Source organism: Pseudorca crassidens, chromosome 5 (assembly GCF_039906515.1).
Source record: "Pseudorca crassidens isolate mPseCra1 chromosome 5, mPseCra1.hap1, whole genome shotgun sequence".
In the NCBI taxonomy this organism is placed as follows: Eukaryota; Metazoa; Chordata; class Mammalia; order Artiodactyla; family Delphinidae; genus Pseudorca; species Pseudorca crassidens.
Genome location: NC_090300.1, coordinates 19893055 through 19908152, shown reverse-complemented (window position 1 = coordinate 19908152; position 15098 = coordinate 19893055). Strand labels below are relative to the sequence as shown.

Genomic DNA, 15098 nt, shown 5'->3' with positions numbered 1-15098 from the left:
TATTTTTATAGATTATGCACCATACAAAGTTATTATTGTATAATAGTATTGATGATATTCCCTGTACTGTACATTACATTCCTGTGACTTATTTATTTTATAACTAGTAGTTTGTACCTCTTAATCTCCTATGTTTATTTGCCCATTCCCCTACCCACCTCCCCTCCAGGTTGTAGAAGCAACCTAAGTGTCATTGATAGATAAATGGATAAAGAAAATGGCGTATATATATATAATTGGGATATTACTCAACCATAAGAAAGAATGAAATCTTGCCATTGGCAACAACATGGATGGACCTAGAAGGTACTGTGCTTGGTGAAATAAGTCACACAGAGAAAGACAAATACTTTGTGCTTTCACTTATATGTGTAATCTAAACAACAAAACAATCAAGCTTTGTTTCTTTTTATAACTGCTCTTTGTATAGCCATTTTCATATAATTTTAGAGTGCCTGTGGATAAACTTGAGACTGATAGGTATCTGGAACTATAGGAATCACAGAGATGTGGAAGTCTTCAAAGTGTTACCAGTTTTATCATCTGGCCTAGATTGCTGAATTCCTCTGCCACTCAATACGATAGACCTTATTATCTGGTTTCTCACTTTATACTTAAAATCTTCTTGAATCATGTCCAAAAATCAAAGGTTTTTTCAGTTACTGAAAATTATATAATGCTTTTTAAAATAAATCTTTTACAACATATTGAACTATTTTAAATTGTGGCTAAATTTATGTCAAACATATTTATATGTGTCCTGTTAGGTGATATTAAACAGTTGTAATGGGTTCTACTAAAAACTGTACATAGCAGGATTGAAGGCTCCTTAAGGGCAGCACACAGAGTATTCACGAAACCGTTATTAACTGACATATCAGTTCCTTCAAAACACTTGAATAAAATTATATGTTAGGCAATATCCATGTGATAGAATGAATACAATGACAAGAAAAACACCCATAATTTTTGGTGCTGCATGCTGTGCTTTACACTTTCAAAGCAGAGCGTAACCGTGGATAATTACTACTATCTCCCATCTTATGGATTAAAAACTGAGGATCAGAGAGGTGCAGTAATTTTGTCAAGGTCTCACAGCTGAAAACTAGCAACTAGCCAAAATAAAGATTTAAACCCAAATCTTCTGATTCTCATCCACAATATAGTTCTGCCTCTCTTACAATTTTTTTAAATTCTTCCATTCAAGCAGATCAGTCAATGATCATGGAAGATTAAGGATAGGGAATTTTAATTCCAAGCCAAACAAACAGGTTCCATCTTCCTCTGAGAATCTGAAAACTAAGAGAGGATGCTATAATTTGATTGCATTGAGGGAATAAGGGGCAATCAATTAATCCAATCAAACAAAAAAGAAGGTACAGTGAACAACCAATTTAAGAAGAGGATTTTTTTTTTTTTTTTTTTTTGGTGAAGGCTTAAACTTACAGCGGTTGGGCAACGTAAGGTATTTTACAAAATATCTAATTGATGCTAACCTGGTCTTTCACGTACGTTTTGGAATAGAAAATAGAAAATACATTCATCGTCAACCGACCTACATTGTAGCTCTTTTATCATGCTTGACTAAAAATCTTACTTGATTCATTTACTTAAGAGGTGAACAAAGCACAGTTCCATCTTCGAGCCACAGAAAGGAACTATTATTATAGCTGAAGAAGTGTCTAATGCTCAAACTATCCTTAGAGTAGATAATTTCATGCCATGAAAAGTTCAAGTCACAACTGGATCTCTAGCTTCCCGATACCCACTTATATTTTCTGTACACTTGATAATTTGGCCATTGATGTTAAATTAAAATTAGAAGCACAGGAAGACCCTTGCTTTGCTAATATAATTACAAAAGACAAAGGAACAAAATAAAAACAGCTTCTAAAACACATCAGTGTTAGATATTTGTTACTTATCTTCCCAACCTTTGTTGGGTTTCCATCTTCCCTTCTCTCTGTTTTTATGCTTATATTGTGTGTGGTAAGTTCAATAATGTCCCTCAGAGATACCCAGGTCCCAATCCCTGGAACCCGTGAATGCTATTTTATGTGACAAAAGTGATTTTGCAGATATGATTGCTAAGGATATTGAGACTGGGCGATTATCTTGCATTACCTGAATGGGGCCTAAATGTAATGACAAATGTCATTACAAGAAGGAGGCAGAGGGCTTCATTACAAGAGGGAGGCAGAGGGCTTGGCGCAGTGGTTGAGAGTCCACCTGCCAATGCAGGGTGACACGGGTTCGTGCCCTGGTCCGGGAGGATCCCACATGCCGCGGAGCGGCTGGGCCCGTGAGCCATGGCCGCTGAGCCTGCGCGCCCGGAGCCTGTGCTCCGCAACGGGAGAGGCCACAACAGTAAGAGGCCCGCGTACTGCACAAAAAAAAAAAAAAAAAAAGAGGGAGGCAGAGAGAGAGTTGCTTACAGAAGAGGGCAATATGACCAAACATAACACTAGGCTGCTGGCCTTGAAGATAGAGGAAGGGGCCGAGAGCAAAGGAATGCAGCTCTAGAAGCTGGAAAAGGCTCACAAATGGACTCTCCCCTAGAGCCTCCAGGAGGAGCACGGGTCTCCCCACAACTTGATTTTGGCCCAGTAAAAGTGATGTTGGGTTTCTGACCTCCAGAACTGTAAGAGAATAAACATATTATTTTAACCCACCAAGTTGGTGGTAATTTTTTACAGCAGCCATAGGAAACTAATACAGATGGGGTTCCGGAGTGAAATGAGTGACAGCTCTAAGCCAATCAATATGCTTCATTCTCCTCTTCCTAACCATGGATAGTTCAGTAATGGTTTATGTTACCCCATCAGAAGTGAAACTAAGCATTCACCAGGAATGCTGAGAAGAGACAGGGGACTTCTCCCTCCTGCTAGACTGAACCTCAGAGGATGTGAGATCTGGGAAAGCTGAAGCCATCTTCTGTTCGAGGTGGGAAACCTGCACAGGTATGAAGGCAAATGGAGACCTGGAAGAGATGCAAAAGAGAGGAAACAGGAAAGAATAGAAGAAGCAAAGGAGAAGGAGAAGGAGAGGAGAGAGACAGAGGGAGAGAGGGAGCCAGCCCTCCCCTATATGTTTTAGTTAAGCGAGTGAATCAGCTCCTTTTAAAAAGCCTGTTTGGGCTGGATTTTCTGCCAATTGTAAGGGAAAGTTCTTTGGACACATCTTTTAGGTTTGAGTTTTTAGGGTTTTTTTGTTTTTGTTTTTTTAATGACAAAGGTCAGTACAACTTTATGACTGGTAACATGTGTACTTCAGTATGTAAATATAATTAGAGGTCACGTTAGCGAGCACACCTTATGTACTTAAGATTATAAGCAATAAATATTAGAGCTGGCCAAATAATCCTTGGGGAGAGAGCTGGGAAGACAAAGCCTAAGGAAGGGGATTGATTCACTTGGCAGAATTTCAGCCTTATTTAGTTAGGAATCCTTTTGCCAAATTCTACTATGGGTCTCTCAAATTTCTCATACCTAAAGTATCCAGACATTATTCAGTCCCAACTGATTTGTTCTTATGAATAAAACACTGCTTTAACTAGCAATGAATTTCTTCTGGTATTAAATACCTGTTTAGGAATTTATTTTGGTACTGCTTAGTTTATTCAATCCCAGAGTAAATAAAGAAGATTACCTTTTGTTTTCCCCACACTTACCGCTAGCATAGAGCATTTTTCTTCCATGCAAAGAGTGAATATTGCATTAAAAAATTAAAAGTCCATTGCTTGATGTAGGCTTTGGAGTCTGCAATGTTCCTATGGTGAAGTAAATGACTTGACGTGAAAGTATTGGATATGTTCCACATTAGCTAAGAGACAAGAAAGATGATCCACATACTGTACTTGCAGTTTTTGTAGGATACGATCTTCTTAGGGTTATTTCTTTATTATCTCCAAGACATGATTTTTCTAAGTAGGAATAGTGGAAATGGAGTGGTGGAAATGTCCAAGATATTAATATATTTTTTAAAGTTGGCTTGAAAATATGAATATTATATAAACCAATCACTCATGGTCTCTTAACTTTCCCTGATCATTTGATTTTCAGATTACTACCTGCTTTGCAGAACGTATATGATAGCAATTATTAGTAATTGGCAACACTTACTGCTCCCTGAAAAAGTACAAAAGGTTTTTTGTTCTAAGCCTTCCATTCGTTGAGGCCATTCTTTCTTTATTAGTAAAAAGTTAACAAGTGGAAATCTATTTTTTTCTGTCAAAATATAACAGAGTATTGATCATATACCATCTAGATGGACAATTACATGAAAGAAAGGAGGAGGTCGGGGAGTACAGACCAGTGGCAAATCAATGATTCACACTCAAGGGTGGTTGGTAATATTATATTGATTCCATTTCCCTTGTAAATGTAGGAGAGTATAGAACAATCACTCTGGCAGGAAAGATGGGACTCAAAGTAGCTAAGAATTACCTATCAACTCAGAACTTTTTAATATTCTTAAAAAATTAAACTTCATTTTGCTGTAGTGATTTGTGCTCTTTCATTAGCTGACAGAAGCAGATCATAATGCTTTCATTAAATATATCTACTTTAAAGTGACCACTGGGTTATCAAATACCCAAGATATAATTTATCAGTTTCATTCCCAGGTGGCTTTTTGAAAACATTAACTTACCAGTTCCTAGAGACATCTTCTAAGTTTTGTGATTGAGAACTCTTTCACTTGGGATTTGTAAGTGCAATTTCAGTATTCTTTTTTGCTCTGATGAAAGTTTTCATTATAAATACAATTTTCAGATCATACATGGATAATCTCTAAACCACCAAAGAAATATTCATAGGCATAGTTTGTAAGACTTAATCCCCACTTGATCCAAATACAACGAAGTACAAAACTCTTTATGTACTGTATTAAACAGAAGAGTACAATCAATGTAGTATGTGATTAAAATAGTAGTCAGCCATACACTAAGTACTTACATTTTGCAGTTAGACACAATCTTAAAAACACTTTATGCACAACTGACGAAGGTAAAACTACAGTGTTTCATAATAACAAAATTGACTCCTTCCTTAAGAAATATCAAAATGAGACTTTTAATTTAAATTTTCTATAGCTAAATCAACTCAAAAATCTTACTTTACTTATTTGCTTTTCTGCAATCTGAGAAAATAAAAATAATAAATCACTGATCAAAAGAAAAATGTCTGAGCTTTGTTTCTCTCACGCTCTAGATTAGATACATATCTGTTACAGTCTCTTACACAGTTTCCGTTTATATAACCAAGTTGACATCCCATAATGACTGACCCTGAATCGCTACTGAGTATTAAATCATCAGAAATAAAATTACTTGCTCTACACAGTGTACTAATTTTGCTTTTAATAAACTCACCAAAAGCTTCAATTTTTAAAATTACAGTCTGGGGCTTCGCTGGTGGCGCAGTGGTTGAGAGTCTGCCTGCCGATGCAGGGGACGCGGGTTCGTGCCCCGGGCCGGGAAGATCCCACATGCCGCGGAGCGGCTGGGCCCGTGAGCCATGGCCGTTGAGCCTGCGCGTCCGGAGCCTGTGCTCCACAACGGGAGAGGCCGCAACAGTGAGAGGCCCGCGTACCGCAAAAGAAAAAAAAACGGTCTGTACTTTTACCTTTGATTATATTTGTTTTAATTGGTCTTTTGTTTGTTTCTTTTTTTTGTTTTGTTTGTTTACCAGTCATTCATGCAAGCAGGTAAAACAAACAGAGCTAAAGGGTGCATAGTAAACTCTATCAAACTTTCTTTTTTTAATATTTTTATTTTATATTGGAGTATAGTTGATTTACAAGGTTGTGCAGGTGTACAGCAAAGTCTTTTAGTTGTACATACACATATATGTATTCTTTTTCAGATTCTTTTCCCATATAGGTTATTACAGAGTATTGAGTGTTATACAGTAGGTCTTCTATCAAACTTTAAATCCTTCTCTCCAGAAACAGTTTCAACTTTTTAAGCTCTTTCTTTGGGTATTTATCTCAATATTCAGTAATGTCTATCGTGCTGATTTTTCAATTTTTACACTTTGCATATTGGCTTCCAAAATCTCCATTAGAATTTTTTATGTAGACTATTACTGTTAAATTACTATCAAGTATTTTATGTATACTTTATGGTTATATCATTCTTTTGTAGTATTACATTCCTTTTTTATGGGTAGAATATTTTCTCTTAACTCACTGAAGATGTTACAGTTTAGGGGTTTTCTTTCACATTTTTGACTCCTTCACTATCTTTGTCCTTCTTTTTGTAGAAATTCTCTCTCTGTTTTGATCCATTCCTTTCAAACGAAGGCTGTCCTTGAGGGATTGGAGTACCTTGACTATATATTCAGATTTGAAATTGAGAAATGTCAATATTTAGAAATCGTTCTTTTGGGTGAGGAGTAGGGTTGAAGGAAGGGCCTTTTGGACACTAGAGAAGAATCAGTGCATCACGTGCTTGGAGTGCAGGTGGGGGCCCGGGGATGGACGGCACAGCTATGCTGCCTGCTAGTGTGCTTGCGAAGAGGCCAAAGGCCCATCAGTTCACAATATGGTTTCTGAACTAAGTGTCGTGGCTTCGGACCTAATGTCACCACAGTTTTCTATTTAACCTGATGTCTCCTGGTGCTGAGTTTCAGAGCTGGTGGTTGACAGGAAGAGAAGGAGTTGGTGGAAGATGAAAGTTCCTCACTGTGCAGAAGAATTGGAGCCTAGGTTTCCCTCCTCTGTCTTGTCCAGATTTTCAGCCAATCCCCCCGTTCTCACCCTCTCTCAGTACCTGATGTTTCCAAACAGTGCCCCTTCAAGTGATCAATTCATTAATTTCCTCTAGAAATTCTCCACTTCAAGATACAGCTTTCTTCTCTCTCCTAAGTCAGTTAACACCAGTACCAAAAATGTGTTTAAATCTCTCATCTCTTAATGTCTCAGCCTTCTTTCTTTCTTTTTTTTACCTTTTGTGGGTTAATCATTTTTTATCTTTTGTAACTATTTTAGCAGTGTATTGCCAAGGAAAGGAAGTATCTACAATATTTAAAAAATAATTTTAAGGTCAACTCTTGAAGACTTTTTATAACACTGTTCTGAATATACTGTTACTCTTGATTCTCTCTACTATCATTATACAGTTATTTAACTTTTAGTTCTTGATTTTGACTTTTACGTAAAAATGTACATTATCATTTTAATAAAAATACATTAAATATTTATTAGTGAGGGTTCAAAATATGTAAGCTATTTAATTTCCCATACATAACCTGTAATTTATAAATATATTTTGAATAAATTAATGAATTTTTTATAAGACAAAATGAAAATGTTAGCTACAATAAACATCTCATTGTTGACTTTTTAAAAATTGGCTCCAACAAAAGAATAGAATTTGAAAAACTCCAGGAATTACAAAGAAAGTAGAAGGATCACTGCAAAAACAGTAATTCCTTCATTAGAAACAGATTTTCACTCTTCCCAGGATGCTGGGAAAGAGGAATTTGAGAGTTGTCATTTAGCTAGTGGATATTGAATCTATCATTTTCTCCTCTTCTTCCTCACTCCAGAGGTCCCCTCAGGGTGCAGACTGTAAAGCAGGGGGCTTCCCATCAGGCAAAACAACAAAGTGGGAGGGAAGAGAGTTTGAACATTGAAAACAATCGCATGAAAACAAAATCTTTGAATATTATAGGAAAGTTAAAAATGTATACAAATAATTGTTTTATTATTGGCTTTGACTATTAGATATCACATATAAACATACATACATACATAATACACTTATATATGTGTATTTGTATATATATCAGTTTTTCACTGCATCAGTTCTTCAAGGTTTTTAAAGAATAAAAAAAAATGGAAAAGGCAGAGACGACAGTGAAAGGAAGAGCAAATGACATGAAAAAGTGAGACCAGAATTATCACAGGATACATGGGGAATAGAACGACATTGCCTTGATTTAAGGACAGGGTTTGGAAAGGAAGACTTGGGGCTGTTACAAAGTCTTTAAAAATCCCAACTTAATGAAATTGGGAGAAAATATAAGTCCTTTGAGCACAGAAAACATAATGAAAGTCCTATTTTAGGAAAAAGAAATAGAATGAAAAATATTTTTTGCTGCATACAGGTTCATATTATCTATTTTCTTGTGTTTCAAAAGAATTAGCCTATAATAGAATAATCATCTAGATTCCATGTTATTAAGTATTAATGTGGTAAATAGTAAAAACCAGTACTTAGGGCATACTTTTATGTTAGATGTTATACAAAGAATACATATTTGACTGAATATAACATCTCAAATAGCTAAATACGTTTTTTTTTCTTTGCAAGACACAAGATTTTAAACAACACTTAAAAAAAAATTATGTACCATTGGTTTTTCCAAATAGCTCAAAGAGCAAGTTCATTATCTAATTCTCAAAATATTCAAAGAGGTGACTAGATATAGAAATTAATACTCCCAAGCTGCACAGGGAGGTTAAGTGCCCATTGTCAGGCAGTGGGAGAGCTGAGGTTAGAATCTAATATTGATTCTACTTTTCACTTACTCACTTAGGTGATATTTGTGTACCAAGGGTTTTGAGTTCTAGGTAATTTTCATTTTTATCCTTCCTGCAAAGTCATCCAAATTTACATCAAAAATACCTCATCTTGTTACTTGTCTCAATTTTTAAAAATTCACAGGAAAAGAGACATAAGAGTTATATTGGAAGGTCAAATTGCTGATTTTAGAGAAGCAATGTTTAAGCGTTACTGAGAAATGGAGAATTATTAGATATTGGCACACTCTCTGCTCTGAGGATGAAGGGGAAACTTCTATCATTTTTGAAGCCCCAATGTCTTTAACTGTTGAAAAGCACAAAAATACGTATTATAACAATTCCGTTATTGAGAAAAAGCAAACATCACATTCAAAGCAGAGTTGCTTACCCTAGCTAGAAAAGAAGGCAGCCATTCTATCTTGGTGTCTTTATGCCTCAAGAGGAATAGCCAGAGAGAACCAATCTGTGAGTCTCCTATTTTTTTAAAAATTAATTAATTAATTTATTTTTGGCTGTGTTGGGTGTTTGTTGCTGCGCGCGGGCTTTCTCTAGTTGTGGCGAGTGGGGGCTACTCTTCGTTTTGGTGCACAGGCTTGTCATTGCTGTGCCTTCTCTTGTTGTGGAGCACGGGCACTAGGCGTGCAGGCTTCAGTAGTTGTGACACGTGGGCTCAATAGTTGTGGCTCGTGGGTTGTAGTAGTTGTGGTGCACGGGCTCAGTTACTCCGTGGCATGTGGGATCTTCCCGGACCAGGGCTCGAACCCGTGTCGCCTGCATTGGCAGGCGGATTCTTAACCACTGTGCCACCAGGGAAGTCCCTCCTAGTCTTCTTAATTTGATACCATTACAAGGAAGCCATTGGAATTACCCTTGCATCTTCAATACCTTGGGCCTAATGGATCCTACTTCCTCATATTCCAGAATTTAGCAAATGAAATAGTGTTTGTGTTCTGATGTTTATTTTCTATATGTAATATTTTATCTTCATATATTCACTGAATGAATATGAAATATTCACTTCATATATTCACAGTTACAGATGATATTTAAAAGTACTACTTATGTATGCATTTATTACTTTTCCCCAACCAACAATTTGCATGGCTCTGAAAATCAATTTCTTATATTTTCTTTTCCCTTCAACTCATTCTTCCTCCTCTTTTCTATGATGTGGTTTTTCCCATTGGGCACATCCTCCTGTTTCCTTCACTCATTTACAGGCTCCTGCATTTCTGCTCTCCCAGAAGGATTTTATCCCCGTGATTAGGCCTTTTGGATCCTTTCTTTTCCTTCTAATAATACCCAATGAATTTGTATTTAAACCTCCCTCTTGCCTGCTTCTCCCAGCTCCTGGATGTGACTTCTCCAGTTAATAACTTCAGCCACCTGGCTCTCAAATCTTTTCCTATAGTGCATTCCCTTATTAGGAGGTACTTTATACTTACATGCTTCTTTTGGAGAACTGCCATGTGTTTCCTATATTGGTTTTAATTAGGAGTTTTGGGGGTTTTACAAAACGTTCTGTGTGGTAACTCTGCTTTGCCCTAGTTTTATTTCCTGTAGCTTCTTAATGGATTTTTTTTAATACGTTCATCATCAAATTCAGCAGCCTCTATTTTGTAGATATTGATTTACTTTGACATTTCCTTGTATTTAACTTACTTTATGTTTCTGTTTAACTTTAGGGTCTTTTCCTGTGTCTCAATGCTTTTATTCTCCCTTATCTTTTCTGTTTTTGTCTCTTTTCCATTTCTAGAAAACCCTGACTCTTTGGCAGAGAACTATCTTTTTATCATTAAGTCCTTAGACTTCCCACAGTAAGTGCTCAGAAAATACCAGCTATTATTCTTATAACTATCCTGGTGATGGCTGTGAATAACTACTACGTCCTGAATCACCCTATTTTCAAAAACAACTTTTTGTAATTTCTCATTATGTTTGCTTTCCTGTTTCCAACTTCTAATTTATCTTTGAATCTTCCTTATAGTTTCCATATAAATACAATTTTTTGGCTCTTCTTTGGGGTTTAATGTCTCTTACTACAACTTATTGTATAGTTTATTAATGTATTAAATACTTCTTCCTTATTTTTTTATTACCTTAAACATTTCATCTTTGTCCTTGTAATGAATTCAGACTAAATATCCATCTCACTTTTGCACCTTAAATGTTAATTCTTTTGTGTTTGATTTTTTTTTCATTTCATGTAGAACTACATTAAAATACTACATATCCATGCCATCTGCCATATTGATTCTTTTCTATCTGAAAACTTCTGACCAGGGAATATTGGGATATAAAGTTTTTGCAGTAACTTAAGAGGTAAGTGCTTTACCTTTGTTACTGGAAAGAAAATTATTGTTTACCTGATTCAAAGTCTTGATCTAAACTTAACTGATGCACCATGATATCTCTTAAGGAAACCAAGTTCCCTTTGTCCCTTTACAGGGCTTCTTTGTATTTTATGTATCAAGTCCTCTGTTATTGTGTCAGACTTTCTTGTTTAGTAATGCCAGGAAACTATTTATCTAGTTTTCTTTCCTTTATCCTTTCAACTACTAGTAGTGTTCTGTCAGCATTAAGAAAATGGAAAGAAATGGTAAGATAGGTATATATACATATATTTACATCCTGGCAGGAAGGCAAGATACAATTATATAGTACCCTAGTTTAAAATATACATATAAATATATATTCACATGACAATATTTGAAAGGAAAAATCTTTGGATGAGTAAATGTTAATATTGGTTGTCCCAAGGTATAGAATTTTGCCTCTGTTTTTTCTGAGTGTGTGTGTGTGTGTGTGTGTCTGTGTGTGTGTCTGTGTGTGAGACTTATCTGCAGTAACTTTTCTTCCCACAATAGTCCTGTTCTTGGGTAATTAGTTGAGTAATTTTTATTAGAAATTAAATACATTTTAAAAATGATCGGTGAGTCTCTTTATTTCATCATACTTGCTATTCTAATAGCCTCCCATAAACCAACAATATAGGAGACAAGTCAGTCAGGCAGTCTACAGAAGGAATTCAGCTGAGGCCATTAACCTAGAAAGAGTTTCCTCCCTAAAAAAGCCATCAGGTCATTCACTTCTGGAATGTTGAAGTCTGGTAATAATTAACTTATTTCTTTCTTCAGTGTTGTCACCATGGCATTAGCCACATTTTTTTCCAATCACATTTTAGATTATCCACATGATAATGGATAATCCTTCTTCAACTTCCCTAACTGAGGAGCCACAAGTCCTCCTTCCTTCATTTTCAATCTTGCTCCTTTCTCTAATACACACACACACACACACACGTGTGTGTGTGTGTGTTTATATGTTCAGACACATATACGCTTTTCATTTCAGAGTGCAATGTAATCAATCTTCTGAGGCCTGAGTTTTTTTTATTACATACTGTAACTTTAAGTTCTGCTTTATCTAGAGTTATAGGAACTTTATCAATCCTTAAAGGTTTCTTTGATGACCAATGTTTCTTTTATCATTGACTGATTTCTCCTTCTCCTTCTCCTTCTTCTTCGTCTGGCTCTCCTCACTGCCTGAAAATTTACACTCTTAGATTTCCTCATATATCACCATATACCATATTCCTCATATTCCAATTTCCTCATATAATCTTTTAATACTTAATAAATTTAATACTGTGTATTTACATCTTTGAGATGTGATATTCATTTTCTTCAGTCTTTTACTCCATGAGAAGAAAGCGGTGGGTTCCCTTCCCTTCCTCATATATTACTTCTAAGGACTTCTAAGCAGAATGGCCTTCTCAGAGGTAAGGAGATTTTGTCTCTTTCCTCATAGCCCAGCTGATTTACAGACCTACCTCTTGTTCATCGTACCGACTATACCTGTTTCCCTCTGCCTTTTTTCCTTCCATGGCCAGAGTAGAACTGCTTTATTTCCCCTTCTGCTCTTGAAAAGCTTGTCCCACGTCATTTCCTTCTCTTAGAGCTCCACAACTTTTTCCTGCAGTTATTCTGAGCAGGAAGAACTCTTGCATTGATTATAATGTAGCATATAAAATATATTTTATTATAACATACAGCATGCTTTGGGGTGAATGCTATAAAGTTGACCTTCTTCTCCAGAACAACTATTTACAAATTCTTGCTTCTCCCCTCCCTTTTTTTGTAATTAAAGAAATCAACCTTATCCTCCATTGCTGAACCACTTTTCCTTACTTACCTAACACTCATTTCGTGACTTTGTAAAGTCTATCTTTGGCCAATTCCTGAGGATCCCCATGCGAGTAGTAATCTTTGCCTGTTTCTAAATGAAAAGTATTAGGTTGGTAGTCCAACGCTGCTTCCCCTTGCCACACCTGTCCTTTATACATACACTTTCAATCCAAACCCTTACCAGTCTGCCACCTTCATTGGAGATGAAATCTAATCTAATCTCTCATGCTATCTTGCTAAAGCAAATTATAATGTATCCTACAGCCACAATTTCATGCCCGAGGAGAATGAACAGGGCTTTCAGCTATGAAGTGTTCACGCAATCACCACAAAGTTTTTCCAGACTTGCCTTCCACTTTCTTCTGAGGCACTCATTCTCTGAATCAAATTCAATTTCTCTGCTGCTCCGAAGCTCACGTCAAACTCCTTATTTCCAAAGACTCAAATTACTGTAAGTATGTCCCTTGGTTTCCTCCCAACTGAATTAATAATGAAGGTCCCGGGAGAAATTACCATACCTTGGGGCTGGTTTCCATCATGGAAGCAGAACCTCATAATTTATCTTTGATTGAAGGAAGACTTTCATTTTCCTGGCAGGAATGCAAAGATTCTTTTTTCCTTCTTTTTTTTTTCATCCTTTCTTCTATACGTCCTTAGCAAAGACAAAAGAGGTAAGACAACAGGATTTTTCTGCCTTCTGCCTTCTTAGTTCATTCATTCTGCTCAGTTTTTCCATATGCTCTGTAGATCTCCACTTGGGTGCTCCCATTGGGAGCTAACTCTCAGCAACTTCCCTGCCAAAGCAGTAGGTTCCCAGGGCCTTGTCTCACCAATCTTGGAGCACTGTTTTCTCCACCAGGCTCTGAATGGTCCCAGGCACAATACTCTAGCCTCCTTGAAGCTCTGGAGTTTGCCAGTCACAACTGTATTCCTGAAACCCTTGTTTTCCCTCTTCCTCTCCACCCATCAATCACACCCATGGTTGTACTGCCTTCTATACCAGAGGTGATAACAATGTCACTCCTTGCCCCCATATTTCCTCCTAAGACAGGTAGGCTATACTTCTCTTTCTCTTGGAGTCTGTCACTCAGCCCTGGAGGAAGGCTCTGATCGCCTGGCTCAACCCCTTCACCTCCAGGCCAAAGTGAATTTGACCGTGTCAGTCCAGAATCTTTCCCTAGGAATTTATTATTGGAAATAATGCTAGGCTTTGGGTTGCCACTTTGAGTCATATCCGTGTAGGAAGAGAAAACTGTTTTGCAGAGAGAGGGAAGAGGAGAAGAGGAAGAAGAAAGGAAGAAAAAGAAGGAGGGAGGGAAAGAAAATCAGTGGCTGAACAGAGAAAGGCAGAGAACAGAGATCCCATGTCTTTAGAGAAGTAGAGAGAATAGGCAAGATACATGATTTTCAAGTTCCTATACCTTCTCTCTTCTAAAGCCCCCACTCCTGTACCCTTCCAATAAAGTCACTTATTTGTTCAAGCTGGTTTTGATGAATCTGGTTTCTTACACCCAAAGGCCCACTTATCAAGTTATATCCATTAAGGTAAAAATGATAGTATTATAAATAATAATGATGATAATAGCTAGTATTCATTACACACTTACTATGTACCAGGCACAGTCCTAAACACTTTACTCACACAATCACATTCTTACAGCTATCTTGTGATATAGGAGTTATTTGATAAGAACATTGACACGACACAGGTTTGGCCATGTGTCTAGTTGCACAGCTATTAAGTGGCCCTAACTGACCTTTGAACCCAGTTCTGTCTTATTCTCCAAAACCACGTGCTATGAGCTAATACATAAAAAGCATTCCAAACAGCACGTGGCACATGCATACCACAGTTCACGATTGCTAAACCCTTAACGTGTTTTAGTCACTGGATAGGAGCAGCTACAGCATTTTTAAATTGCCATAGTAAAGCAATGTCAGGCAGGATCATGTAAAATCTTGCTACTCAGAGTGTAGTGGTTGGATGAGGAGCTTGGACATCAAACAGAACTTGTTGCAAATGCAAAGTCTTGGGCTCCACCCCATACCTACAACTGCATTTTAGCAAGATCCTGCCACTGATCTGTATGCCCAGTCAAGTTTGAGAAACTGTGCTAAGAGACTCAAAGCAGACGTTGCTGGTGAGCTAAGATAGTATTTAATTACATGGTTATTATAACTATGATACAGTCTCTAAGATAAATATTTAGCTGCAATATCAGGTGTCTAGAACTGAAGCTGAAAGATGAAAATCAGAACTAATGTTGAGGTTCTGCTAAACCCTGTCATTGAAAACGTAAGAATTTGTCAAGGAGTAACTGATTATTTCTCCACTTGAAGCATAACCTACACTATTTGAGTTCTCTTCAGCTATAAATAACT

General features: G+C 36.8%; 1 long non-coding RNA gene across 5 annotated transcripts in view; it reads right to left on the bottom strand.

Moving 5' to 3' along the window:
* Nucleotides 1-15098, bottom strand: part of LOC137224680 (uncharacterized) — a 307310-nt gene that overhangs the window by 60436 nt on the left and 231776 nt on the right. The window contains exon 4 of one of the 5 annotated variants that reach the window (XR_010943432.1): nt 13235-13368. The exons of the other annotated variants lie outside the window; for them this stretch is intronic. This is a non-coding gene — a long non-coding RNA (uncharacterized lncRNA). The remainder of the gene's footprint in view (nt 1-13234; nt 13369-15098) is intronic. 5 annotated transcript variants of the gene reach the window in all.